This window comes from Plecotus auritus, assembly GCF_963455305.1.
Source record: "Plecotus auritus genome assembly, chromosome: 8".
Lineage (NCBI taxonomy): Eukaryota > Metazoa > Chordata > Mammalia > Chiroptera > Vespertilionidae > Plecotus > Plecotus auritus.
The window spans coordinates 122,587,590-122,593,589 of NC_137782.1; positions in this window are offsets into that span (position 1 = coordinate 122,587,590).

The following is a 6,000-nucleotide window of genomic DNA, read 5'->3' on the forward strand; positions in this document are numbered from 1 at the left end:
GGAGAGGGGTGTGCATAAGCAGTTTATTCCAGCTGGTTAACAGCACTATTTAAATTCAGAAGCATCACACACCGCTTAATAATTTACAGTCCATGTGGAACACTATATCATATATTATTTATGATAGCAAAAGCTCAGGGACATAACAATACAGAATATATTTCTCAAGCTCCAATTATTGCCTTTCGGGTCACTTTAGAGTGAAAAATTTTTGATTTGCTACTTAGGGAAGTCACTTTTCATATCAGCCAATGAAAGAAACATCACTGATTAATGGCAACCTCTGGAGTGAGGTTAGAAAAAAAAAACTAATGGAGAGGTGTGTGGTGAGCCGCCAATGGTCGCACTCACAATACTCCTGAGTCGTTCGAATCTGGAAATTGTCTTCAAGCAGGGCTGACCTGAGCCATTAAGGAAAAAAAAAAAAGGTATCTGTCTAGATGCCAAGAAACTACTCTTTCCCTGCCAAAAATAACCCTTCCAACTAGTTCACTGAAGCCACTGAGGGATGATCTATAATCACATCTTCATGTATTGGTTTAAAAAGCATAATCGATTCTGTGGAATACCACAATGATGCCACTCCCCATTTAAGGACTAAAGCATTCACTCCCCCAGTTTCTGGATATGTTGGCGTCATAAAATGTCAACTGAATCCCTCTCTGGAAATTGCAATATTCAGAAGAGCACTGACTTTCCAAGGTTACCCCACCCTCAGTGAGGAGCAGCCAGTATCCAGTGATGGGTCAATGCAAGGGAATAAGGTCTTGGCCTTTTTGCTCTAACAACTCTATAAGATTATTCCAAGTCCAGAATTCCCTATGCAGCAAGCTGAAGACTTTGTGGTGACTGTATCTCAGTTTGGTGCCTCCCTCTGCCCTGTCCCTCACTCTCCCACGGTTGTTGATCAGAGAGGCACTAGTCAATTTCACCCACAAATACCAGCTTCAGAATCCTTCCTGGGGAATCTGACCTAAGACAGTTTGTGTCAAGAATTCCTCAGGAAGATGACTTTAAACTACAGATTTGAAGCTGTCACCAGCCAGCAGCAAATGGGAACTCCATCACTGCTAGAATGTGGAACATTTCAGTGCCTTGCCTGCCTGAGCAGTGCAGTAATTGATACCTTCACCCTTGTAAACCAGAAGGGCATGTGCACTACTAAGGGCATATCTCAGGTATTTAAGAATTCTGTGTAAGTAATAATGATTAGGACAGGAGATTGAATGGTCCTTACTAAGAACTGTTGATCCATTGGATAAAAAAATAAAAGGCACAGTATGATTAATGACCAATTGAAAACTCAGAGTGAAAACTCAAGGAATTCCATGGTAATATATACCAAAATTCTATTTTTTCTGCAGTTGGCCTTAAGATCAAGCTCAGGACTTAAATAGCAAAGTTGTAGAGGAAGTTGAATTCTCAAATTTAGAATATGCCTTATGAAGATCAGGACTCTAATTAGGAAAGATTAAAACCCAGAAGTAGGTGATAAGGCTCATCTGGGTAAATGCACTCCAAAATACAAAATACTCAAATACTTCTGAGGACTCAGGATCCATCTAAGAGGCCCATTGCTACTTGTGAAATGCTAGAGCTCCCCCTTTGATTGAAATCAACAGGGGTCATTACCTGGCAAGAAAGCATGCACCCCAGTCAGGATCTATCCACACCTCTCCTTTAATCCACAAGATCAATAATTAGAATCAGGTTACAGCATAACCAAACTGGGAAAGTACAGGGCCTACTGCAAGGGGAAGGAGACCATGTCCTAGATTCAGTGCTGGACTCAGTCAACATTTACTATTAGGTGTCAGGGGAGACCTCATAGGATTATCTTTTGAGGATGCTGAATTAAAGAGAGAATATAAAGTTGAAAAAAGGGTTTATGAATGAACTCCTATAATATAAGATTTAATATCTTGGCAAGGTACTTGGAAATGATAACGGCATAGTGCTAAGGTTGGTTTTTGAAGCTTGGGAAGGTGATAACCTGTTCTGAATGATATAGAAATGCAAACAATGTATGACTAAAAAACTCACTAATAGGGAGACAAGAAGACTTTTGGTTTACCCAAATGACACAGTGTGCACTTTTGAGCCATTCATTGGTTGCCTTCTGCAGATCATAGATAGCAGTTAGAGATGGCTGTTATAGCACTGGGCTCAAAAGTTGGGATAGGAGTAATAAGATTGTAAAAAAATAGAAAAAAGGTGGTGCAATCATCATAATAAGTAAGACTATCTGAGATAACAGAATAATATATCAACTAAGGAAGATCTAAAGAACCTATCAAGATGCTTAAAAATGCTTGAAGTCTCTAGAGAAGTAGTTTCAACCAGGAGGAGTTTAGCTTCTCAAGGGCCATTTGGCAATGTCTAGGGATATTTTTGATGGTCCCAACCTGGAAAACAATGCTACCGGCATCAAGGAGGTAGAGGCCAGGGATTACTCTATACATCCTACAATGCACAGGGCAGTCCTCCACGAGAAAGAATCCCCCAAACAACATGTAATGTCCACAGTTCTGAGTTTGAGAAATTCTGCTGTATTAATAAGGAAGATAGAATCAAAATAAATAAGGATAGCTCATCAAGAGGTAGAGGGCAGACATTACCAAACAAGTCATAACTCCTAGGTTAATTTCCAGGTTGAGGCCAGTTTTCCAGATTCAGAACCCAAGGTCTAAGGAAAACATTGGGGGTCCTGGGGAAAGACATTGAAAGGCCACAGGTATTGTATAATATAATGATTCACATAGTCCTTTTCCAAATAGACCAATAGCCATTTACTTGGGTAATTGCATACTGGAAAAAGGGAATATACAAATATTTTCAAGATTACTGGACAGAGAATTCAAGCTGATACTATTTATGGACAAAAGAGTTATTAGGACTCCTAGCAGGGGCATATGTGTGCATGTGTGTTGGAGGAAGCAGATAATAAATGAAGTCTTGGTATATAATGGAGTCTTAGTGTGTCTGCTATTTCCACAGACCCAGCCAGTAATTATTTTCAAATGTCCTCAAAGTATATTTGAAATTAACATGTATAAGATTTGACAGAATTCTAAAATTGGTTACTTGACCTGCATCAGATAATTTACAGTAGTGAACGTCTCTATAACTGCTTTTCCTCACTGCCAGTCAAATAGTAAAACAGAATCACTCTCTTATCCCAGAGAGAATGGTCGAAAGTATTGTCACCTTTAAAAGATAAGGGAGGTTTCCAGCAAAAGTGGTGTAATATGGACTACTGCCTGAAGCAAATAAAATACAATAAAATTTATATAAAACTAGAGGCCCGGTGCACGAAATTCATGCACGGGGGTGTGTGTCCCTCAGCCCAGCCTGCACCCTCGCCAATCTGGGACCCCTCGAGGGATGTCCGACTGCCCAATTAAGCCTGATCCCACCACCGGGATCAGGCCTAAACGGGCAGTCGGACATCCCTCTCATAATCCAGGACTGCTGGCTCCCAACTGCTCACCTGCCTGCCTTCCTGATTGCCCCTAACCGCTTCTGCCTGCCAGCCTGATTACCCCCTAACTACTCCCCTGCCAGCCTGATTGATGCCTAACTGCTCCTCTGCCAGCCTGTTTGCCCCTAACTGCCCTCCCCTGCGGGCCTGGTCACCCCTAACTGCCCTCCCCTGCAGGCCTGGTACCCCCCAACTGCCCTCCCCTGCAGGCCTGGTCACCCCTAACTGCCCTACCCTGCAGGCCTGGTCCCCCGCAACTGCTCTCCCCTGCAGGCCTGGGTCCATCCCAACTGCCTTTCCCTGCAGGCCTGGTCGCCCCCAACTTCCCTCTTCTGCCAGCTTGATCACCCCCAACTGCCCTCCCTTGCCGGCCTGGTCCCTCCCAACTGCCCTCCCCTGCTGGCCATCTTGTGGTGGCCATCTTGTGTTCACATGGGGGCAGGATCTTTGACCACATGGGGGCAGCCATCTTGTGTGTTGGAGTGATGGTCAATATGCATATTACTCTTTTATTAGATAGGATAGAGGCCTGGTTCACTGGTGGAGGCCAGCTGGTTTGCCCTGAAGGGTGTCCTGGATCAGGGTGGGGGGTTCCCTTTGGGTGTGGAGTGGCCTGGGTGAGGGGCCTGTGGTGGTTTGCAGGCCAGCCACGCCCCCTGGCGACCCAAGTGGAGGCACTGGTATCTGGGGTTTATTTATCTTCTACAATTGAAACTTTGTAGCCTGGAGTGGAGCCAAGCCTTCTGCTTGCTCCATGGTAGCCACCATTTCTATTGGGATTTATGTATCTTCTATAATTGAAACTTTGTAGCCTTAAGCGAGGCCTGGGCCGGCCATGGTGTGTGGAAAGCTTGCTTCCTCCATCACCGGGGACAACCCTAGCCTCCTGCTCTTTCCAGCTCCATGGCTGCCACCATTTCTGTTTGGGTTTAAGTATCTTCTATCATTGAAACTTTGTAGTCTTGAGTGGAGGCCTAGGTGGGCAAGGGCAGGCGGAAAGCTTGGCTTCCTCCATTGCCAGGGAAACCCAAGCCTCCCTCCTGCTCTCTGTGGCCGTAGCCATCTTGGTTGGGTTTATTTGCATATTCGCTCCTGATTGGTTGGTGGGCGTGGCTTGTGGGTGTAGCGGAGTGATGGTTAATTTGCATATTACTCTTTTATTAGATAGGATAACAATCTTACGAAAAGTAGATATGAAACAGCGTATTGTGTGAAATATGAGAAACAGACAAGGAGAACCCTAATATTGTCCAAGTGCACTATACTTGATAAGAGTTTTCAGGCACAGCATAAGAAGACAGAACCCAAGGAGAGTCTGGCAGACTCACACAATTGAGGATATGGAATTGAGAATCCAGGGAGAGCAAGGAGGATGGAATTTTAAGAATAGCAGAAAAGAAAGCAACTTAAGGTGAGAATTCTGGAAATCTGCAAAGGGTTCTCCTTGAATGTTCAGCAGAGTAGTGATCAATACATGTGTAAGAGAAACTACCTGGCCCAAGAAAAGAGTCACTTGAAAGGACTGAGGAAACAGGATCCAATACTCACACAAAGTAAGAAACATTGCTTACCATACACTCAGAATTACAAACCTCCTACCCCATGATGGTCTGAGTGAGTAGACTAATCAGAAGACTTCTGCCTAGTGGTAATACAGGTCTAGCCTCACCTAACAGATCTTAAAAGCTAGGCCAAAAAGGATTAGTCTTTTTCGAAATACTTAGCAACATCACAAGATTCAACACCCAAAATAGTAAAATTTACAATGTCTGGTATCAAATAAAATAGTACCAGATATTCAAGAGTCAGAATTAGCAGATGCTGTTATAAGTAAAATACAATTAAAAAATACATTGTGTACTTCATTCATTCCTGCCCCTTTCTAAAATTAAATTAATAATAATAATAATGGCCTGAGGAAGTCATCCTATGACAGTTTCATCTAATCATCAAGTCAGGTACTAGATGTTCTCTTTGGGTCATTTTATTCACTCACAAATTTCTCATAAAAAGAAGCAAGATATAAGGTTTCAATTTAGGCTTAATGTAGAATCAGTCAGATCAAGCTTTGGTCTACTATGGTTTTGCTCCACTACAGAATAGTCTAAAAAAATATGACTCCATAACTCTTAAATTATGTGCTGCTGCGGTCTATGTATTATTCTAGAGTATTTCATGAAGAAGGATTTCCTGTCTGCAACAGTCTTTTAGATTTTTTTAAGTCTGCTAAGCAAACACACACATATTTCAACACAACTTTGTCTAATCACAAAAGTTAGGGTCTGCTTATTAGAAGTTTGTGTTCTTTCCAGAAATAGACTGAAAATGGCCTCTCTGTCTACTCCAGAGCTATTGGTAGGGAACCAGGGTTAGATTTGGAGGTGGTTCTCATCAGAGAAACTAAAATTCTTCCTGAAATTCTCTGCCTGAGATTTTTCATATGTACCATCTTCTTTAGGTTTGGACACATATCCAAATATGATCACAAAATTCCACATAAAGAAAAAAAGTGTTCAAAA